Source organism: Pinus tabuliformis, chromosome 5_2, assembly GCF_031772625.1.
Source record: "Pinus tabuliformis cultivar Carrire ecotype Pingquan chromosome 5_2, CPIR1, whole genome shotgun sequence".
NCBI classification, from domain to species: domain Eukaryota; kingdom Viridiplantae; phylum Streptophyta; class Pinopsida; order Pinales; family Pinaceae; genus Pinus; species Pinus tabuliformis.
In genome coordinates, this window is record NC_142306.1 from 122,311,728 (window position 1) to 122,337,564 (window position 25,837).

Below are 25,837 nucleotides of genomic sequence, written 5' to 3' on the forward strand. Positions count from 1 at the left end.
TTATTTGACTAAGAACGTTTGACCATGGGTTTGAAGGTCCCTTGTTGGACCTAGGTGTTATCTAATGAATATTATACCATGTTGAATGTCCTAGTGACAAAACCCACATTCTAAAATCTTCTCTAGAAATGTGTTGATATGTGAATCATGGATGTTGAGTGTTGAAAGTGAGCTGAGCTGAGAACATTTATCATAAAAAAGGCTAGTCTAAACCCTTTTATTCATTAAAAATAAAGGAAATTATGAATATTAATGAAATTTTACTCATTAACCTTGTTAGGCACATAAGTATGGGTGAATGTGGTAATAGGAATGGTAAAAAAATGTAAGGATATGATAAAAGGAGACCAATTGATAGTGTAAAATATGTTAATTTCGCGATACAACATCTCTCACATGCTTGAGGGTTAGAATGTCCTCAACCAAATGAAGTAGGACACTGATCAAACTCATAATACAAATATATTATCTGCCATATTTTCTTGTGCAAATAGATCTATTAATGACTGAATTAATTCCATATTCTTCTAGTAGAGTCCGACTGCATTAATCAAAATGCTAAGGAAATGATATGAATCATACTCAACCTATTTAGAATTCTAAGGATCTAAATATTCTTGGAAAATCTAAAGATATCAAAATCGACTTTGGGGAATGTGAACTAAACAATCATCACTCACAAAGTTGCCAAGTATTAAGCCAATTCCTATATCGACTTGTTGCTTAAATAATACTTCTCAATAGTAAGATTAAAGGTTAGCATTATTAAGTTAGGTGAATAAAACCAGTTGTAGAGAGTAACTCCTCAAGAGGCTTCTAAACTATCCAATCCAAGACTTTGCAGAACTTATGGTTTTGAAGAAGTATTGGAAATGATGTAGAAATAGAATTTCCATGTTTCATGTAAATAAATTTTCTTTCTAGGCCACATTGAAACTTATGCTTGCATCCCACATTTCATTCATGCTTCCATGAGCACATGGGATGCCCAAGAAACTGAGTTTCCATACCCCTTCCATTCCCTTGAGAATTGGTACCCACCTATATAATTTGTAATCCCGCATAAAACTTTTATTATCAATAGACAATTTCTCAAGCAAAACCTACAAAACTTTGTTGACAAGATTCTAACAAATCATTATAATAATATCAACACTAGATTAAGCATATATGTGGTGGATGAACTTATTGTCAGAGACCAAATGTTCAAGGAAAATAAGAAACAATCACTTCAATGCTAACCTTAACCATCCAATTTCATAGGACAAATAACTGCTAAAAGGACAAATTTCCTATAGTCATTATCCTTGAAAAGACCATTACTCCAAGTAGTACATGCTCTTCAATTTTGTTGCTATTCTTATGGCTATGATCAAACAATAGGTTATATTTCTTATTACCTTTCTATGCAACAACCAGTATATTGACAACAAGTGTCATCTCAATACATTATTTTCAAGCTTATTTTTTGTTTCCAACAATGTATAATAATGGATTTCAGGCATCTGTGGTTCATTTCTTTTAATTGAATCTCGGAGTACCCACAGTAATGATCATACTTGTCGATGTTTCAAATCCCAACAGGGATCCATCATCAGGACACTTACTGAATGATGATAGAAGAAGAGCTTAGTGTCCTCAATCATCACAAAAGAAGAGAAATATCACAAACGAAAGATCAGGGAGGCTCTTGAAATTATAAAACATCCACATAATCTCAATAGAGACAATGGTATCGAGATTAGTGGAAGTTGGGTTCCTTTAACCAAAGGGATTAGGACCAATAGTACATCTTAGGTAATCAGGTAACTGCTCCTCTCCTATTAAAAGTTTCTGATCTCATATTAGAGATAAAATAAAAATAATAATAAATAAAAATAGTTATTATTATGATTCTTAATAATTATTATTAAGTATTTATAACAATAATTATAAAAAAGATTAGTTATAATAATAATAGGAATAATTCATTTATAAGAATAAGTTTCTGTATTAAGTTATAATAATAGATCTAAGTTTTATTAGATTTAATTAATTAATTAGTTAATATATATTATAATTAAGTAATAATAATAATTATTTAAAGATTAGTTATAAGAATAATAGGAATAATTAATTTATAGTAATAATAATAATTATTAATATCATTAAACATTTACAAAATAACAAATAAATTATTATAATATCATTTCGCTTATTAATCAATTATTTTAGAATTAACAATTAGTCATCCTATACTAAAAATAAAATAATTAACAATAGTAATTATAATATCTAGTAACCAATTAATTAATTAAATCTAGTAAACTTAGTTATATTATTAAAAAAATAATAGAATAAATTTATCTTTTATTAATAATAATATAAAAATTAATTATCATTATTAAATATAAATTTTGATTATTATAATATTTATGAATCAATTAATTAACTTATTAAGTAGAATTTAGATATAATAATAAAGACAAAAAATCTTTAATAAAATCTATTTAACTAATTAATCTAATTAAACATTACAAAATTTGGCACATTAGAGTAACATTAGACAGAATAATAAAAACTAATATTTTAATTACAAGAATAAAAATATTTAAATACAATTTATTAAAATTATAATAAAACTTTAAACTTGGTTAATAATTATAGAAAAAGATAAAATGAATAAATAATAAAAATTAAAAACATAAGAAAATTAAAAAGCGGACCTCATCTCCTTGAAATCAAATTATCTTAACACTATTTATATTCTTACTAAGCTCTTCTTCTATCATCATTCAGTAAGTGTCCTGATGATGGATCCCTGTTGGGATTTGAAACATCGACAAGTATGATCATTACCGTGGGTACTCCGAGATTCAATTAAAAGAAATGTATAATAAATTGATTTCCTACTGTGAAATCATGCATTGTACTGCAACCACATCGCTTCACTAGATGTCTTAAGAATAAAACCCCATGCATGTTAGAACTATCTTCAAATAATATTTTCCATAAATGATCCCCGAGCAAATTTTCCTTTGGAACAACAAGAAAATATTTTGACCTTCATGGTGGGGTTGTAACACCATTGATAAAGGCAATAAACTATAAAATTTGCAGTGACTTGTTACAATTTGTCTCTCAAACCACAAATTAGTTTTCCATGAAATTTGATGAGATTGTTGGTATCATCCTAATGCTCCTACTCACAAAAAATGAAAGCAATGGGTACACCAATTTTGAAAAAAAGAAAAATGACTAAAGATGACAGACGTTAATTTATTGAAGAAAATAAACCCGAATTGGTTGAAACATTTTGCATTTATTTATAATACCTTGATTCATTTATTCTCCAAATTTCGTGGTCAACAGGTTCACCACTTGGGAGATATCAAGAAATCAATTTCTTCTCTATAATTTCTATAAAAAATAGCTACAACCTTCTTGTACTTACTTTGGGACTCCTATATAGGTAAAGGAATGTTGAAAAATCATGCTTTACTATACTGCTATTATGGACACACTATTATAGTTGCCTCATTATAAATCATCAACCCCAAACATCCTTCAACTTTACCAAGTATTCAAATTTCATCATGGAAAATTTGCTAAGCTTTATCCCATTGGTAATTTCATCAATGTAGACATGAATAATGACAATAAAAGAAGAATATTTTTTGTAAGCAAAAATTCATGTCCTGAAAACATATTTTTTCTTCTTATACAACCATACATATGCTCTCTTGCAATTTCCACATACTATTCCAATTTCCCAATAAAACAATATAATCTCACCATTAACCATTAAACCATCACTGTCAAGGATTCAAAATGAGTTTCATCAATCCTCATTTTCTTATGCATTCCTTTCAACTGTCGCGAACAAGGTTTTTGTTGACTTAATTCTTAAGCCCACGAAATAAGATTTCAAAAGTTGGCCCCACAGTTTTGAATTTCTTCTTAGAGTTGCATTGGCTCATGGTGGTGATATTACTTTGATATCTCACATCAGGAATACAAACAACAAGCCATTTAATTTCTCTTTTTCTTATCACACTTACTTTTTTGTCTATGATATCAACGAAGTGCACATAGAGGGGTTGGAAACATTGGATTATCTAGACTTCTTACAAAATAAAGAATGCTTTATTAAACAAAGTGATAAATTTTGAATCTAAGGTGGATAGGGTTTATCTTAGCACCTCAAAAAAGATTGTAATAATTTATCATGAAAAGAGAAGGACATTTGGTTTGAGAAAGGACTACCTTGCTAATGCAGTTGCACGGAATCATTAGGAAAAGAAAGCTAAATCCATAGTGAATTTTGGGGATGAGGAATATAAGCATATGTTGTGCGTTGATGGTGCAACAATATAAACTTCTACTACTTTAAAGCCAAGTGAGGAATGGGTGATGATGGGTTTATACAATAGCATGGGTAAATCGACAACAATATGTGAATTTGATGCTTGCTGCCACTCAAACCATGAAACATGCAAAAACTTTATCTACATATTTTTTATGTTGTGGTAGATAGGATATGATAAGAAATAACAAGCTTAAAATGTTGTTTTTATGATAAGATTCCTTCATATTTAATAGATTAGAAGGATAAAAACTTACAAATATGAATGTTAGATCTAAGCATGTGCAAGAGAATTTGAAATACAACATACTTCTGAACTACTTGAAGGCCAAAACAGAAAAAATGTTATTTCTATCAAGCTTTATTGTTGCCTTTGAGATGTTTGTTAGTTGTAAATCATCTGTAGATTTTTCACATGTAAATATCCAACAAATTTCAATAGAGACCTACTATAAGAATAAAGATCTCCATCAGGCTTCTTTATCAACTATTGGTATTCCCTACTTATTAAAAAAAACATAAAAATGTTGTTGCACTATACTTTAAGCTGAGAAAATAACTACATGCAACATTTATTGAATTTTATTGATCTACTAACGTACCCAACTTAACAAAGGAAATATTTTCTCAACTGTAGGAGTATTTCTGGTTAATCCATGTGTGTAATAGATTTATAAGCATACTCATATTCAAATATGAAAAATGTACGTCAATGAATACCCGAACATGAGAGGCCAACTGCTCATGTGGATATGAAGCCAATAATTATTGAAGGATGAAATGGTATTGTGGCCTTATGATAGTTTGGAACCAAGTTTCGATGCATCCTCGGTCTCCTTGGTTCTATTTGTCTAGCATGCCATGAAGTTCTTCAGAAAGTTATTCATCACATCCGAAAATGCACAAAGGATTTGGGGACAAACATGCCATAAATTCTTCAATTTCTGGCTCAAGTGGTTGCTCCTCATTAGATTTGGTCCATGACTCTTGGATCTACTCTAAATAATGATTAGGACAATTAAAAGAGTGTGTTAAGTCCTCCTATTGTATTACATGGATTCTTTGATATTCTATGGACACATCCTTGGTGACTATTTTGGAATGTGGACAAGGACTTGAAAAGGTCCTTGTAGGTGTATGTCCTCCTTTACTCAACAAGTGCTTGAGCATATTTACATTATTCTGGTTGGTTTCCTAATCCCTGTCTTTCAATGGATTAGCATGTGGGGTCTTTACAAACTAGAACAAGAATTCTAGGAAAATAGATGAAATCTTGCACACCAAACAAAACAAATTACGAAGCAAAGCATGTATTCAGGAAACTCGTGCTATTGTGATCTTGTTGTCACCAAGTTTTATATTGACACGAGAAATGTTAACCTTTCCATGTAACACTCTAAAGAAATAAACTTGCATAAAGTCACACCAAACAAACACGACGAGGCTTTGAATAAACCCACTAAAGTGGATGCGGTAAGGTAGGACCCTTTCTAGATATTTTAAACAAGGGTGTCCTTATGCCTGACTGTTTCTACTCCCCAAGTCACAAGTGTTGGAAAAACAAGAAAAATACCAGTGTTATAATCCCTTTTAGCACCTCCCCGAAAACACTGCCAAACATGGTAGGCTATTTATATGTATAATTTTCAAACATTAAATCATCAATCTAGGGCTCGTAAGCTTTGAGGTGCATGCACAGGAAATGTAGGATCAAAGTCTATGCCAACCTATCAAGGAAGTGTTGATAATTCAAACTACTAGACCATATAATCGTTCATGATTGGAAAAAGGTTGCTCAAATGCTTTCTTGGCACCAACCACAATCTTTTCCAAAGGTTCTTGTGATATCTTATCATGATTCTTTGGTCCTTTAATCTTTAGTGGATCAACTCTTATAGATAACTCAACATTTAATAAAAATCTTACAAATAGAAAGGATAAACTATAACTAAAATGTAGACAAGGAAATCAAATCCACAACTGAACTAGTTAACTAGAAATAAATGAATGCAATGCATACCATGGAATGGAGGCCCTGCCAATCCTCGCATTCATTATGGAGGAAGAGCTTACAATGCTAATAAATGATCCACACCATATACAAGAACACATATGGCATTATTTCATTACAAAAAAAATCTTCAATAATATACAATGCAGATCACTGACAAGTCCTCCTCCAGTTTTCTTCCCTAACTTTCTAACCTTTTCCTCCCTACCCCTCTCTAATATGATTACATCATAGCTTAGGTATACATATAGAAGCAAATTGTAGAGGTGGATCAATTAATTAGTAAATAGTTCCTCTGTTTTGGCAACTAGAATACAAACATGGCCAGGTAGAGAATTTAGGGAAGACAATATCACAATGATATTGATCAATGATCAAGATAGAAGGTAAATTCAATCTCAAACATATGAAAATAGATTGATTTGTCCTCCTTGCTGACTAGGCACATCCATTTGTGGAACTTTGGAGAAGACAACTATAACAACAAATCTGAACAAACTCAATTTAGAGATTCGTCCTTGTCTCTCATATCCTTTCTTATTTTTGAAAATTTCTCACAATTAAGCTAAATGAGCATGTTCTACACAAAACCCATGTCTTATATTTTCTAAATTCATATCCATCAACTCATAAGTTCACTGTTGCTATTCTAGTATGTATTTGACTAAGGAAGATTGACCATGGGTTTGAACCTGCCCAATTGGACTTGGGTGCAATCTGTTGAATACTATACCATTTCGAGCATCCTAGTGACAAAACCTATGTTATGAAATATTCCCCATAAATATGTGGATATGCAAATCATGGAGTTCAATTGGTGAAAGTGAACTAAACTAAGAACATTTGTCATTAACAAGATTAGTCTAAAACATTTCTTATTCATTGAAAACAAAGGAAATTATGAATATTAACAACATTTTACTCATTAAGCTTGTTAAGCACATAAGTATGGGTGAATGTGGTAATAGGTATGGTAAACAAATGCTAGGATAAGATAAAAGGAGACAGTTCAACAATGTAAAATATGTTAATTTTGTGATCCAACAGACTCGACTTGAACCACACTAGCCCTTAGCATGAATGAAATTTTCCCATGAAGTTTTGAACCAGTGACATTTACACCATAAAGTGCCTTAACAGAACACTCTACCAATGTCTATTTTATGCCCTGTGGGCATCCATATTCCATTTTCATTATCTAGTTTCTATTCAGTTTAGAATTACTCATCCATTTTTACTTATTCATTTAATCCATTTTTACTGAATCAATTAACCATTTTTTACTCCATCTCTCATAACCCTTTCATCCATATTCCATTTTCATTATCCACTTCTTAAATTATTATTCTTTTTCCTTCTCATCTCTTTATTTATCCATTATTACTTAGTCATTTAATCCATTTTTATATAGTCATGCTTCATAATCTGCATTTATGCACATCTCTTCATTTCATTCCATTGTTTTCCTCGTGCATTATTTTATTTTACTTCTACTTCTACTTTACTACCTAGTCATATCATTCTCCACATATCATCACTTGATTCCAATGGTTTCCTCTCACATTAATCTATATTACATAGTCATTTTACTTGTACGTGTACTTGTACTACCTTGTCATATCATTCTCCAGACTCAGTTTATTTTTATACATTCTTACATCTTAAGTTTTTCCCTCTACACACAAGGTTCCATGGTTCTCTCTACTCCATGCATGAATAATGTGGGGAGCCTACTTCGTTACAAATCATTACAAATTCCCTCCTATAATGCATGTGAGATGAACAAAGAAAATTATAAATCAAAGGCTAAGATTTTACTTGGAATAGATCAATGATTGCTAAGTGTTATCTTCTGGAAGCCATAACTTGAGTTCTCGATGTGTGATTTGGGAAAAAAAAACTTGTTGAAAAGTTGGAAGCATGAAGAACATGTTGGGAGTTGTTTCCAATTCCAAAATTATAGATATCATTAAAAAAATAGTTGTGAGGAATTTTCAACTCAAAATTAGCCACCTAAGAAAAAATTAAGAAACTAATAAAATAATGTCATCTAGATAATTTTTTAATATATCATTTTTATTATTCTTTTACCAAAATTACCCAAATAAATGTCACATATATCAAAATAATTGTATATATATTTTATATTTAAATCAATATATTAACACAAGATTTAATTAAATTTAAATAAAAAAAGTAAATTAAAATTAAAAAAGAAAATTCAAAATTTAAAGGAAACTTAAATTTAAATTTAAATTACCCAAATAAACGTCAATTTTATAAAAAAAAATAACCGTCTACATATATTTTATATTGAAATTAATTTATTAACACAAATAAAATTTAAATTTAAGTTACTCGAATAAATGCACTTTTATCAAAATAACCATATATTTATATTTTCTATTTAAATTAATTTATCAATACAAGATTTAATAAAATTTAAATTAAAAAAATAAATTTAAAATTTAAATTAAATTTAAGATTTAGGATTTTATATTTAAATTTATTTATTTAACACACCATCATTTACCCTTCATTAAAAATATTCTCAATATTCTTACTTTTATAGATTAAGATGTTAATTTTATTTTTAATATTTAATATAGTTTTGGGTCACTTGGAACCATTCACACTTAAAGTAGGTAAGTTATATTATTAAAAAAAATTCCAGTACCTAGACACACTAGTATCTCTTTTAAATTTTAAACGATTTTGATTGGCTTACACATTATGACATGGAAATTCAATGTTAACATTTTAAAATGAAAATTCCTGTAATGCATTTTGGGTCCTATCACCAAATTATTTCTTGAAAAAAAAATTATAAAAAAAGGAAATTTGGAACAATGAAGTGGAACCCAGTTTGGAGGAAAAATTATTAACTTCATATTTTCAAAACGAATATTTATTAATTCAAGACAAATAGAGAAAAAAACCTAATTGTCAAGTAGTTTCAAAGATGAAGAGAAGATTATAAAGGGACAAAATCACATTAAAAAAAAGTTTGGAGTTTTTCCGAAGACAAGTTTTTCCTTTTCAAAATACCTTGTGAATATGCCTATATCTAAAATTTCCCTCTCATTCATTCTTCTACATTATCTCTCCATTAGGTTTTCATGTGTGCTTGACTATCGGAATATCCACATTCATTATGTCTTCTCGTCTCTTCCAAGCATTTCATATTGTATTTCAATTTCAAGGGAGCAAGATCCATGCTTGTATAAAACAAATGTAGTTGAATTATAGTTTATGAAGTTGTCATTTAAGATGTTGTTTCATTTTTAGACTATGTTCGACTTATCACATTGGGATGTTATTGTTAATTTTCCCATACAAATCTATTTAAGTTTCATATTGCAAGCATGAGTTTGTATGGTGATGTATCATTGGATTGTTGTGTAATTGAGTTTTTAAACACTCATTTGATTCTAATGTATGTGGTCCTTTAAAGTTATTTGAAGACCTATCCATATTATTCTATTTTATTATTTCATCTTTGCAAAGTCGTAGTTGATTCTAGATTCACATTATTTTAAAGACAGAGACAGTATACTTGTTGAAGAAAGACCCTAGTACATAAGATTTTATTTTCATATTCATTTATTGTATACTTAATGATTAAATCTATTGTATGAGAACTTTGTTTGGGTTTTCTTTTTAGCATTCACTGATTACATTCATTTGAGGAAAAGATACAAATATTCCATCAATCAATAGAGGAGTACCATCTTTAGAAACATCGGGAGAATCTTTCTTGTTCCCCACAATATTTTCTCTCAACATTGGTTATATTCTATTTTTAGGAAAATTGACTGACAAGTCTCTCAGACAATCTCCATCCCCTCTAGGGCTTCAACACAAGGCTGGCTTGGAATTTATTTGTTGGGACCTCTAGGAAATCTAGTTGTTACCATAGTTCTTACATAACCATTATGCATACCCTTGGAAAGTTTTCTCAATAACTCCTCATAGGTATACTGATCTAGCTCTCATCACAATTACCACCTTCAACAAATTATCTTTTACCTATAGCCATGTCCTCATGATTTTCCTAACACTCAAAAATCTATTTTTCCTCACATCTTTCTACTTGCATAACTCCATACATATCCTTGAAAACCACCCTACCTCTTTTACTCAAATTTCCCTTCTCTCATGCATGCATGCTTGATTCTCACTTTACCCAAGGATGATTGTACTCAACCCGTGCTATCATAACTATGTGATTCGACTCTTTCACCCACCTCTTACATGAGTGTACTCAATAGGCCCTATGGATCCTATGTTTTTTTTTTGTAAGTGAGATGTCTATTTTATTACCTTCAAATCATGAAATTACATATATACAAAAGAGCGTGGAGGCTGTAGGACCTATTTGCTTGAATGAAAGCATATCGACTATAATAAATATTCAATGAGCCTCCCTATGTCAAAACCATCATTTACAAAGTTGAATAAGATGACATGTGAAAAGGATTTTGATATTTATTTTGTTCTATGTGGGAACTAAAGGATTTAGATAGCATGTAGGCTTGGCATATTAATTTAGTATCTTTCAAACATGATTATCATTTCTTCATATGTCATCATGCATGTAAGTTGGAAATGGAAAACACCCATCATTTCATGAATAGAACTTGGCACTGGAAAAATCCCATTGTCTCTTTGATTCTAGTTCAGACTATGAGCAATGGTGTTTAGATTTTCACATGGTGGAGCATGCTTTAGACAACACATGGTAGTTATTCAGATAGAGACAACTCCCAAACAGTAGCCAAACACTAGATTTTTCCTATAGTCAGTCACCTGATAGAGGGTATAGGTCATGTTGTCACCTACTGCAAAATGTGTTTTCAATTGCCCAAAGTACAAAAGAGAAGAAATGTTTGCAATCATCTTCCAAGTCACAGAAGGACTTAATGTCTAAATCAGACAACCTCCATTGGATAGTGCTCAGAATAATCTTTCCAACGGTATGTGGAAGTCCAAAAATTGACTTGATCAGAAGATATGGCATGTTGAAGTTTAAGGGTTTTGTTGCCTTTGAAAGGAAGGAGAAGAGCATATCAGAGGTCCTACATATTGACAATTGCACATCATAGACATATCCACGATCAGAGGTCTAGAGAGATATCGGTGATTAACAATCATAAGTTCAAGGCATGTCGATGATCGCATATTGAAGGAAAGGCACAAGGTCAAATCAACGATCCACAGTCGGCGGGTCTAGGCCATATCGCATATCGGTGTTCGACGTTTTCAAAGTGACAGTATTAAGAAAGTTGCGATCAACAAACACCAATAGTGTTAAATCATCAGGATTGTACCTTCAGTGTTAAAGCGTCGGGGAGGGCCTAAGGAAAATTAACGAAGGATTTTATTTAAAAACCATAGCAGGACCAGGCCTTTTCTCTCTCCTCCAATAGGAAGCGTAGCAATGTAAGATTGGTTATGATAAGGGACACGTGGTGAACAGAGATTGGTTTAGATATGTTGCGTGGTGGCTAACATCATCATGATGTGGTAGTAAGGTGGACACATAGTAAGCAGACTCAACATATTTAGGGGTCATAAGAGGCTAAAAAAGAATGACACATGTCACCACTCATGAGTTTCCATGTGGCAAAGGATGGCGTCATATTGCAAATCAATGTATGTAGGTTGAGGCATGTTGTTGCATCAAAGTAAAACGTCCAATTAAAATCCTCTGATTGAGGGGATTCAATATAAGTGTTGGCCCACGGTCAAGAGGGACTTAAAGAACCAGGGGCGGAGAACAACTTACAAAGGAACGATAGCCCTTGGCAGGAGTCTAAATGCTTTAGCACCTTAAGGCTAAGCACCTAGTCACCACCCTCGGTCTTACAGAGATGAATGATGAACGGGGATAAAACAAAAAGGGCTAAAGAATAACAGAACTTGCCACTTTGTAATGTTGTTAAGAACAAAAGTCCCGGTGAGGAAACACTTAAATATAGAATTGGCAATATTGTTGGGCATATCAGGCTCTGATAACATAATATAGGAAGTTAAAAAGATGGAGGAGTCGGCAGTTGTGATTTCGTGACACCACCAAGGCCACCACAGTTGATCACTCCTGTCTCCAAAGAGTGGGGAATTCAAGTGGTTAAAGAGGAAAGCGACACGCGGACTGGCTAAATCATTGAGGCAGAGACATGGCTTGAGTAGAGGCCATAACAGGAATGACGTGGAGATATTTTCCTCCCATCATCATTCAGTTTTTCCTTTTTCTTTTATTCTGCAATTTTTGTATTTCAAGAAGGGAATCAAATCTATTGTAATCAGTTGGGCAGTCGAGCTATCACACGCTAAGATAGCTAGTCGATCAAATAGTTGGAGCTTTGGCTGAGATATTTTGTAATTGATTTTCAAAGCTCTCCCTCTCCTTATAAAAAGAGGGAAGAAACACTTAATAGAGGTTCCAGAATTATGCACCTGAGGGGTCCAAATTCTATGATTCCACTTTTGGTTCTATTTACATGTTCATGAGGGACTTGAACTATGTATTGCTAAATGTAATGGACTGGTGAATTAGACTCATTTTGAGGATTAATGAAACTCTTTGGTGACTCCAATAAGAGAAATGCGTAGTATGTTTTTCTCCTCTGTATATCACTTCCTGTATGTTATTTCTCCCTTGAAAATAATGTAATTAAGTTGTCAGTTTCACTGTTATTCATGGTTGTATGTTTGCTGCTACGTAGTGACTCAGTTCCTATGTAGTTACAGATTTACTTGTGTTATTTGATAGCCTACAGTACCTGTAATGTGCACAAATTTACTAATTGTTGTTTGGTGATAAATGTATCCATGATGCATATAGTTTGGGACCTTAATTAGAACTCCAATGTTTCTTCCATTCCACCTATTCAGTCTTCCATAATTTTTCCAAAACATTGTTTCTTAGGATTATGTCTTGTTTCCATCCCTATGCATCAAATTCCATCCTCTCTTTCCTCCTCTTCACTTTTATTACAACTCCAATATTAAACTACTTATTGTTGCGTGTCAGCCACCAGATTCAGACATTTATCTTTGATATTAGCTCGATTCACCCCACGTGTATTTAGATCCATGTATTTTCTTGAGTTTACCTTGATGAAGGACCATTGAACCAAGCCCCCTGAATTATCCTTTCAAACTACGTGACAATTGTAGTGCACTAGAAATCCCTACTTATAATATTCAAAAGCACTCATATCTTTAAGATGTCCTAGGCACTAGTCTACAATCAACCTAGAGGTTGTCTCTAAGAAGCTTCCATATCTCTTGAAGCACTTGTGCATCAGGTGATAAAAAAAGCGACATCTTTATGGCACCATTGTCGGGGAACGAATCAAAATATTTTTCCCTGTGTATGAAATTTTTTTACATTCCCTCTGTCAAATGAGCAAGGGAAGTGTGGATTGAAGATCTCTCACCTTTGCGACTCCACTGTCTGAATTTCATTATAAACACTCTAGCTACTCCATTTTCTGAATCTTATGGTAAACATCCTGGCAACTCCACTTTCTATATCTTTATTTGATCATCCTAGCTTTCAAGTGGCCTCATACTCGCTATGATGCTAAACAGTAGAAAACTTCCCCTACATCTGAACTTGAGATCACTCACCTAAAGTGGTTTCCAAAATGGCCATTCTTTCATTCTTGGCCAACAAATTTTCCCCATTGGATTTTTCTTCTATTGTTGGTTATCCCAATCATGTCCCTTCATTTCATGAATGGAATACCTATTTGCCTAGATTCAATGGAAACACAAATAGAAGGTCGGACCAACACCTCAAGGACTTTCATGAATGCATGGAACAACAAGGTATTTTTCTTGAAGATGTACAAATGAAATTGTTCATGTATTCTTTAGATGAGAATGCTAGAGTTTGGTATAGAACAATACCTCATGGCAACATATCTTCCTTAAAGAGATTTCACATAGCATTCAATCATTATTGCAAAAGATTATATCCACTGGATGCTCTGTTTGAATATTACTGTGCATATTTCAATGATGAAAATATTTTTGAGGTTAATGATCCTGCTTAAGATGTTTATGGGACTCCATTCGAAGAAGATATCTACTCGCATCAAGAAGCATCACAAAGTGATCAAGAAAGGGAAGAAGGAGACAACATCGAGCTGTAGACAAACCCTCAGAGGTCTTACTCTGTCGAATTGTATGATTCTCTTTCTTATGATTCATATGACTCTGATGGGGATTCGAGCGATGCAAAACCACAATAGTCTCAATTATGGAAAGCTTCACAAACAGAGGAGGCCCACCAGGAGGTTAACAAAGAGGCTCCAGTCCACAATTCTGTTAGGTCCCTATAATACTAGTGATTCCCCCATTACTATTGTCGTTGTATCCCTTATTATTATTGTTGTGCCCTTATTGTCCCCATATTGTTATTATTGTGCCCCAAAGAATCACTCTATTGTTATTTTTGTGCCTTTATATTATTATTGTTAGGTTGGCTTGGTTGTATTGTGACCCCTTAGACTCCTATATATAGAAAAGGAGGTTTTGTCATTTGAATCATTAAAGAATTGTTCATTTGTGTAATGTAAAGGAAGTTTCCCCCTCGAAGAGGCTTATTTCTAAGGCGTTGATCTATCTTTATATCTTGTTGTGAGTTGGTTTCATAACATTTGGTATCAGAGCTTTAGATTTTAGGGTTTCACTGCTCCAAACAGGTCATTGTGGAATTTTCGCTATAATTTTTTTTCTGTGATGTTTCAAAAACCACACAAAAAACCCATTTGAACCGAAATCTTTCTAAACTTCGGGTCCAAATTTTAGAGCTTGTCTCGCTATATTTGCGGAGATATGATCTAAGGAAGTTAGGGTTTTTGCAGATTATCGAATTACATTCCAAACAGGTGACATAGGGAAAATCGTCATAACTTTTGTTTTGAGCATAAGATTGAAATTTCATCAAAAGTTTTAGAAATAGGACAACCTATAGTTTTCTTTGTATCAATTTCAGATACTAAGGTTGAAACAGTGACACGTGGCACATCATACAAGTTCGCTCTACCGAATTAGTCTATAATCAGGTCAGCGTGGGAGATTTGGCATAACTCTTCCTTGGAGAATCAAATCTTGATAAGAATCACGGGGTTAGAAATAGGTATCAAATGGCTACCACGGGACGATATTTCAGATATTAGAGATCCACAGTTATAGAGATACAATAGATTCAATACCGAGCTCTTACAAAGTAAAAAAAAAAGGTGTGTAGTTTTTTAAATTTTGCATAAGATTGGTTTGAAAAATTAGTTTGAAGGAATTCAAAGGGAATAGTGAAGAATTATTAGCATTAATTAATGCCCCAAAGAAAGAAAATGGAAACACCTAGTAAGAAACCTGAAAGCTATAGCATGACTCATGAAGAAGAGGAATAAATGCAACATGATATATCAAAATTACAAGACCAAGTACAACAAATTTCACTCTCACTAAAGGTAAATGAAGCCAAGATGAATGGCATGGAAGCTAATATGAATGGCATGCAAGTTAAGATGAATGGTGTGGAAGCTAAGATTAATGGCATGGATGCTAAGATGGAAGCTAAGATGAATGGCATGGACGATAAGATGGAAGAATTGAAGATAAATTTGAATAAGTTACTACAAGAAATGGTCGCTAATGGAGCCCCAAGGGTTAGCTCAATTGGTCAAAATGAGTGCCTCGCCGTTCGGGAGGTTAGAGGGTCCATTCTGCCTGAAGCCCTTGGGGTTAGGCCTTGCTAGTGGGTCGTGGGGCTAGATTCCCTTCAGGGTTGATCAACCCAGATTTTTCTATGGACGTAGCGACCACCCGTTGACCAAGGTGTCCGTGAACCACAACAAAAAAAAACAAAAAAAGGAAAAGAAATGGTCACTAATGGTGAAAGGGTAGTAAAGGAAACTCATGATGAGAACAAAATAAATGTTAATCATGATTTCATAGACTCTAATGTTGGATTGAAGACCCACCATGTTCCAAAAATCGATTTGAGGAAGCTTGATGGCAAGGATTCCGAAACATGGATACTACAAATGGAGCAATTTTTCAATCTCCATAATATGCAAAACACACAAAAGGTACTTATTGCAACTTTATATTTGGAACCAAATCAGTCTGTATGGTATTGATGGCTTTGATCTCATAAACAAATTGTCACTTGGGCAATTTTTACGGAAGAAATGATAGCACATTATGAGGATACAAAAAGCAACACCTTTTCTAGCCAATTGATAAATCTCAAACAAAAGGGTTCAATGATGGAGCACATTGAGGACTTCCAAAAATTGAACATAAGGGTAAAAGATATTCCAGAGGAGCATAGGATTGATGTGTTCATAGGGACTTTAAAGGATAATATCCAACATGAGGTTCACCTTTGGGAACCTGATTCTTTGGAGAAGGATTTTAGGTTAGCAATAAAAATGGAAAGCAAAATTATGGCAACTAGGAAGACTACCACTCACAACTATAAAGATGGAAGTGTTGCTGCCCATAGCCTTCCACAACCTAAAAGGTTGACACCACAATAATTGGAAGAAAAAAGAGCAAAAGGGCTTTGTTACAGTTGTGATAGCAAATACACTAAAGGTCATAAGTGTGATGAGAAGAAATTATTCTACATAGATTGTGAAGAGGAGGAAGAAAAGGAACAAGAAATGTCAAAAGAAGAGGATATACTTCAGGAAAAAACCCTAGATAAAGAAGAAATGAATCCGACCATATCTTGCAATGCATTGGCTGGAATTACCACTCCTCAAACTATCAAGATAGAAGGACATATCAAGAAGAAAAAGGTAATAGTGTTGATCGATTCGGGAAGTACCCATAATTTTATTCATTGCAAGATAGCAAAGGAATTGAATTGCTTCCTATATCCAGCACCAGAGTGTCAAGTGATGGTTGCAAGTGGAGGAACCATAAATTTCCCTACAAAGTGCCATAATATCAAGCTATCCATCGGATAATATGTATTGAATAGCCCAATGCTTTCCATTCCAATGGGTGGTGCTGATGTTGTACTAGAAGTCCAATGGCTACAATCCTTGGGTACAATAGCTTTTAATTTTCAAGAACTTTTCATGAATTTTCTATGGAAGGAAAGGAAGTTGAATTAAGGGGTATTGCAGGGAAACCGGAGAAACATAATCAGCTCTAACTGTATGACAAAGCTTCTAAAGAAGGAACAACGAGGTGTAATTGCATAATTATGTTCGCTAGAGGTTCCCACATCGAAATCATCTATTTCTCTAGATCTCCATAAAGTCTTGGACAATCATTCCAAGGTATTTGAGACTCCCAAAGGTCTCCCACCTGTTCGTGATCATGATCATGCTATTCATTTGATTCCAGGAAGTGTTCCACCAAACATTAAGTCGTACAGATATCCCTATGCCCAAAAGAGTGAAATTGAATGTATGGTTGTAGAAATTCTAGAGGCTAGTATAATTCAACCTAGTCAAAGTTCTTTCTCTGCTCTAGTAGTATTGGTGCACAAGAATGATGGATCATGACGCATGTGTCCGGATTATAGGAAGCTCAACAAGCTCACTATTAAAGATAAATTTCCCATTCCTATCATTGATGAATTATTGGATGAATTGCATGGACCAATTTACTTCACCAAGTTGGATCTTCGGTCAAGATATCATCAAATCAGAATGAAGACTGAAGACATTCTGAAAACAAAATTTAGAACTCATGAGGGTCATTATGAATTTATGGTCATGCCTTTTGGCCTTACCAATGCACCTTCTACATTTCAAGGTTTAATGAATTCCATTTTCAAACCCTTCCTTAGAAAATTTGTGTTAGTATTTTTTGATGATATACTAATCTACAGTAAGTCTTGGAAGGATCATGTTGAACATGTTGACAGGGTGCTCAAACTATTGGAGGAGAAACAATTATATGCAAAAAGATCCAAATGTTTCTTTGGAGTACAAGAGGTGGAATATTTGGGTCATATTGTATCTCATGAAGGTGTTAAGGTAGACCCTAGCAAAATTAAAGCCATTAAGGAATGGAAAATCCCCACATCCATAAAGCATCTGCAAGGATTTCTCAGGTTGACAGGGTATTATCACAAGTTTGTTAAGAATTATGGGAGAATAGAAGCACCTCTAACAACATTATTGAAGAAAGATGCATTTTCATGGACTCCAAAAGCAATAAAGGCCTTCGAACATCTTAAAGAGGAAATGTGCCAAGCACCGGTCTTAGCTACGACAGACTTCACAAAAACCTTTATTGTGGAATGTGATGCTTCAGGAAATGGAATTGGTGTTGTTTTAATGCAAGATGAAAGACCCATTGCTTTCGAAAGTCGTCCAATCAAGGGAAAGTATTTACAGAAGGCTATTTGTGAGAAGGAAATGTTAGCAATACTACATGCGCTTAAGAAATGGTGACCCTACCTAATGGGAAGACACTTCAAGGTAAAAACGGATTATGATATTCTTAAATACCTTTTAGAACAAAGATTATCCTCTGAAAAGCAACAAAAATGGGTCACAAAGATGTTAGGTTATGACTTTGAAATCATCTACAAAAAAGGGAAGCAAAATGTTGTGGCAGATGCACTCTCAAGAAAGGATGAGGATGTGGAAGCATTGTTGTGCGTTTCTATTATCCAATAGGATTGGATAAATGAAGCAAGGGAGGAATGGAAGAATGAGGAAGAAGTGTGGGCACTCATTTGAAAGTTACAACAAGATTCCAATACATCTTATACATTTAGCTGGAAAAATGATTTGTTATGGTACAAAGATCGCTTATACCTATGGAAGAATTCCCAACTAAAACAAAAGATTCTTATGGAATTGCACACTTCTCCCTTAGGAGGGCACTCAGGATTTTTAAAAACTTACCACAGGGTTAAGAAGGAATTTTTTTGGGATGGCCTTAAATCGGATATTCAAAAGTTTGTGGTAGAATGTTTGGTTTGCCAACAAAATAAAGTTGAAACAATTAAGATGCCAGGTCTATTACAACCGTTATCCATTCCAAGCCAACTAAGAGGAGATTTCAATGGATTTTATCACAAGTTTACCCGAGTCCGAAGGAAAGTGTGTCATCATGGTGGTAGTTGACAGACTTACCAACTATGCACACTTTTGTGCATTATCACTTCCATTTAAAGCCAGTATAGTTTCTACTACATTTATGGAAACAATTCAAAAGTTACATGGAAACCCAAAGATTATTGTAAGTGACAGAGATCCCATTTTCACTGGAAATTTTTGGACAAAATTATTTTCTTGTCTTGGTACTCAGTTAGCTCATAGCTCATCTTATTATCCTCAACCTGATGGGCAAACTAAGATAGTAAAAAAATGTTTGGAAGGATATCTTTGTTGCTTTGTATCTCATAAATAGACACAATGGGTCAAATGGTTGCCTCTGGTTGAATGGTGGTATAACACTTCATTCCATACTGCAGCAAAAATGACCCCATTTATGGCACTTTTTGGAAATAATCCACCATCCATCACATCATATTTAAGAGAAAATTCTAAGTTTCAAGCATTAGAACATCACATCGAGCATCAACAACAAGCTCTCCAACTCTTAAAGGATAACCTCATGTTGGCGCAGAATAGAATGAAACAACAGGCAGATCAACATCGCAGCGAAAGAAGTTTTGATGCAGGTGACTGGGTATTCCTACGGCTACAACCATATAAACAAATGTCCCTCAAGCAAGCTAAGAAGGATAATAAATTATCACCAAAGTATTATGGTCCGTACAAGGTGTTGCAAAAGATTGGTACTATGGCATACAAATTGGAGCTTCCTACATCTTCTCGAGTGCACCCAAATTTCCATGTTTCATGTTTAAAGAAGGTTATAGGTGACAAGCTCCCAGTTCAAACAATATTGCCAGAACTTGATGAAGAAGGAAAAATTATATTGGAACCAAAAGCAGTCATAGAAACAAGAACTCGACAACTACAAAATCGATCAATTTTAGAGTATCTCATCAAGTGGAAGAACTTATTTGCTAAAGATTCCACATGGGAGGATGAGAATTTTATACAGAAGCATCCAAAACTAATCAAGCATTGAGGACAACACTTTTTTGAATGAGAGGGGCATGTTAGGTCCCTATAATACTAGTGATTCCCCCATTACTATTGTTTTTGTATCCCTTATTATTATTGTTGTGCCCCTATTGTCCCCATATTGTTATTATTCTGCCCCAAAGAATCTGTCTATTTTTATTTTTGTGCCTTTATATTATTATTGTTAGGTCAGCTTGGTTGTATTGTGACCCCTTAGACTCCTATATATAGAAAGGAGGTTTTGTCATTTGAATCATCTAAGAATTGTTCATTTGTGTAATATAAAGGAGGTTTCCCCCTCGAAGAGGCTTATTTCTAAGGCATTGATCTATATTTCTATCTTTTTGTGAGCTGGTTTCATAACAGATTCACATCCTTCAAATGGAGAATAAGTTCAAGAAGTGAGTAATGAAGTTGATGAAGATTCTGTGATATATGATTCATATGATTTAGATGAGGATGAGACTGTTATAGATGGTCAAAGGTATCTACTTACAAGCAAGTGGGGAGAAGGATTCCAGCAACAATTTTTTCAAGAAGAACCCAAAGTTGAAGGACCAAGCAGTGTTTGGGTTGCCTATTGCAGAAAGATTCTTGCCAAGAATACTCAGTAGATTCTCCAGTCTATGACTCTTATAGTTCAAAAAATGAAGATTCTATTGCAAATTTCCAAGAGGGTTGGCCTGTTGACAAATGGGTAGCAAAATATCAGCAACAATTTTTTCTTGAAAAACCTAAAGTTTAAGAGCTAAACAATATTTGTGGCTGCCCTAACCAAGAGGATGTTGGTCTACAGAATTTTCAAGAATATGAGGCAGTTGCAAGTATTTCTCATCAGTTCTATGAACCTGTAGCTGATTACATGACAACATTCTTTGGTCAGCAACAAAGGTTATTTCTGGAGTATGCATCAAGTTTTTTGTTTGAATATTTTTCATGGGGCATGCTTGTTTTAATTTTAAAATTTCAACAACATGGAGGCATTAGGTCCAACACCCAAATGTTGACCTGGTACCATTGGAGGGTTGACCTCACTTAGGTGAATTGATGCCCTATACATAAGTAGGAGTTGTATATAAATAATCTCACTAGTTGAGCATTTAATTTCCAGTTGTTAGAATTTATATTTATGTATTTTAGTTTGATGAGGAAAGGACTCCCTGCAAATAAAGTTCCATGGAGATTTCTGGTTTTATAGATTCATTATATTTTTGACTCCATGCCCAATGGTGAAGGCTACTGGCTTGTAGGTTCTCAACACCTTAGCAGCAAGGCATTGTTCCTAGTTGGAGCCAATGTTGTCACCTACTGCAAAAATGTGTTTTTAGCTACCCAAAGTACAAAAGAGCAGAAATGTTGTAGTCATCTTCTAAGCCACAAAAGGACTCAAAGTCTAAATCAGACCACCTTTATTGGATATTTTTCGGAATAATATTTCCAACGGTATGTGGAAGTCTAAAAATGGACTTCTAGGTTAGAAGATATGGCCTATTGAAGTTTAAGGGTTTTGTTTCCTTTGAAAGGAAGGAGAAGAGCATATTGTAGGTCCTACAAATCAGAGGTCCCGCATATCGGTGATCGCACATCATAGACATATTCTTGATCGACGATCAGAGGTGTAGATAAATATCAACGATCGATGATTAGAGGTTCACGGCATGCCAACGATTGCATATCGGAGGAAAGGCACAAGGTCAAATCGGTGATCGACATTCGGTAGGTCTAGGCCATATCGCATAACGGTGTTTAGCATTTTCAAAATGATAACATTAAGAAAGTTGTGATCAGCAAAGGCTGTTAGGCCCCTATACTACTAGTGTAACACCTTATTGTTATTAGTACAGCCCCTTATTATATTGTTGTACCCATGTAGTTCCCATATTGTTATTATTGTGCCCTTACATTATTATTGTTATGTCGGCTCTGATTATATTATGACCACTTAGACTCCAATATATAGAAAGGAGGTCTTGTCATTTGTATCATCCAAGAATTGTTCATTTGTGTAATGTAAAGGAGGTTGCCACCTCGAATAGGCTGAATTCTAAGGCGTTGATCTATCTTTTCTATCTTTTTGTGAATTGGTTTCATAACATTTGGTATCAGAGCTTTGGATTCTAGGGTTTCACTGCTCCAAACAGGTCATCGTGGAATTGTCGCTATAAAAATTTTCTGCGATGTTTCAGAAGCTAAAAAAAAAACTCTTTTGAGAAGAAATCAGTCTGAACCTCGGCTTTGAATTTAAGATCTTGTATTACTATATTTTTGGAGGTATAATCTGAGGAATTTAGGGTTTTTGCAGACCCCCGAATTACATTCCAAACAGGTCACCTTGGGAAAATCATCATAACTTTTGCTATGAACATCAGATTGAACTTTCGTAAGAATTTCTAGAAAGAGGACAAATTGTATTTTTTTGGGGTATCATTTTCAGAACCTAAGGTTGAAACAGTGACCCTCGGTACGTCGTACAAGTTCACTCTAGTGAACCAGTCTATACTCAGGTCATCATGGGAGATTTCGCATAACTCTTCATTAGAGAATCCAATCTTGATCAGACTTGCGGGGTTAGAAAGATTACTTAGAGGGTTACCATAAGAAGAAATTTTAGAATTGGAAGAGATGAAATTACAGAGTTATAGTGGTTTCAATATCTAGCTCCTAAAATCAAGAAAAGACGATATGAAGAAGTTTGATGGCAAGGATCTGGTAAATTGGATACTACAGATGGAGCAATATTTTGATCTACATGAGGTGAAATTGTTACAAAAAGTACGTATTGCATCTTCATATTTAGAACCGGATCAATTTTTATGGTATAAATGGCTTTGTTGTCATAAACCACTTGTTACATGGTTAATTTTCACGGAGGAAATGGTAGCACTTTATGAGGATACAAAGAGAAACACCTTCTTTAGCCAATTGATAAATATCAAACAAAAGTTTTCAATGGCAGAGCACATTGAGGACTTTCAAAAATTGAATATAAGGGTAAATGATATTCCAGAGAAGCAAAGGATTGTTGTCTTCATAAGCACTTTAAAGGATAACATTCAAGATGAGGTTTGTCTTTGGGAACTTGATTCACTGGAGAAGGCATTCAGGTGGGCAAGAAAAATTGAAAGTGAAATTACAGAAACAAGGAATCCCACCATTCACGACTATAATTATGGAAGTGTTTCTTCTCCTATCCTTCCACAAGCTACAAGGTTTACACCACAACAATTGGAAGAAAAAAGAGAAAAATGGCTTTGTTACAATTATGATAGCAAATGCACTAAAGGTCATAAGTGTGCTGAGAAGAAATTACTTTCCATAGAGTATGAAGAGGAGGAAGAAAAGGATCAAGAAACATCAAAATAAGAGGATATATGCCAGGACCCAACCACAAAGAAAGAAGAAATAAATCCGACCATATCTTGTAAAGCATTGGCAAGAATTACCACTCCTCAAACTCTCAAGATAGAAGGACATATCAAGAAGAAAAAGGTTCAAGAAGTGAAATATCACATCGCGAAAGAAGAAATGAATCCAACCATATCTTGTAATGCATTGGTTGGGATTACCACTCCTCAAACTATCAAGAAGAAAAATGTTCAAGAAGTGAAAGATCACATCAAGCATCAAGAAATGAATCCGACCATATCTTGTAAAGCATCGGAAGAAATTACCACTCCTCAAACTCTCAAGATAGAAGGACATATCAAGAAGAAAAAGGTTCAAGGAGTGAAAGATCACATCGAGCATCAACAACAAGCTCTCCAACTTTTAAAGGATAACGCCACTTTGGTGCATAATCGAATGAAACAATAGGGAGATCAACATTGCAATGAAAAAAGTTTTTATGTAGGTGATTGGGTATTGTTACGGCTACATCTCAAGTGAGCTATTTATGAGAAGGAAATGTTGGAAATACTACATGCACATAATAATTGGTGACCTTACCCAATGGGAAGACACTTCAAGGTAAAAATGGGTCATGATAGTCTTAAATAATTTTTAGAACAAATATTATCTTTAGAAGAGCAAAAAAAATGGGTCACAAATATGTTGGATTATGACTTTGACATCATCTATAGAAAACGGAAGAAATTTTTTGTTACAGATGCACTCTCAAGAAAGGATGAGGATGTGGAAGCCTTGTTTTGTGCTATTTTATTATCCAACCAGATTGGATAAACAAAGCAAGGGATGAATGGAAGAAGGAAAAAGAGGTGTGGCCACTCATTCAAAAGTTGCAGAATATCCCAATTCAAACAATGTTGCCAGAACTTGAAGAGGAAGGAAAAATCACATTGGAACCTAGAGCAGTCATAGAAACAAGAACCAACAGCTACGAAATCAATCAATTTCAAAGTATCTCATCAAGTGGAAGAACTTACCTACTGAAGATTCCACATGGGAGGACAAGAATTTTATATAGAAGCATCAAGAACTACTTAGGCATTGAGGACAACACTTTTGAAGGAGAGGGGCATGTTAGACCCCTATACTACTAGTGTAACCCCTTATTGCTATTAGCACAACCCCCTTATTATATTGTTGTACCCATGTAGTCCCCATATTGTTATTATTGTGCCCCATAGAAGCCCACTATTGTTATTATTGTGCCCTTACATTATTATTGTTATGTCGGCTCTGATTATATTATGACCCCTTAGACTCCTATATATAGAAAGGAGGTCTTGTCATTTGTATCATCCAAGAATTGTTCATTTGTGTAACATAAAGGAGGTTGCCCCCTCGAAGAGGCTGAATTCTAAGGCGTTGATCTATCTTTTCTATTTTTTTGTGCGCTGGTTTCATAACAAAGGCCGATGGTTTCATAACAAAGGCCGATGGTTTCATAACAAAGGCCGATAGTGTTAAATCATTGGGATTGTTCCTTAAGTGTTAAAGTGTCGAGGAGGGCCTAAGGCAAATTAACAAAGGACTTTACTTAAAAACTATAGCAGGACTGGGCCTTTTCTCTCTCCTCCAACGGGACACATGGCAACGTAAGATTGGTTCTAATAAGGGACACATGGTGAAAAGAGGTTTGTTCCTATATTCCACATGGAAGATGATGTCATCATGACATGGCAGTAAGGTGGACACATGGCAAGAAGACTCAGTATTTTTAGGGGTCATAAGAGGCCAAAAAAGAGTGACACGTGTCACCACTTGCGAGGTGCCATGTGGCAAAGGATGATGTTAGATCGCAAATCGAAGTTTGCAGGTTGATGCATGTTGTTGCATCAAAATAAAAACTTTGATTGGAATCCTCTGATTGAGGGGCTTCGATATAAGGGCTAGCCCACGGTCAAGAGGGACTTAAAGGACCAGGGGTGGAGAACAGTTTACAAAGGAATGATAGCCCTTGGAAAGAGTCTAAATTCTTTAGCACCT

At 34.2% G+C, this 25,837-nt stretch overlaps 1 pseudogene; it reads left to right on the forward strand.

Moving 5' to 3' along the window:
• Positions 1–25,837, forward strand: part of LOC149157805 (putative glucose-6-phosphate 1-epimerase) — a 74,965-nt pseudogene that overhangs the window by 13,719 nt on the left and 35,409 nt on the right.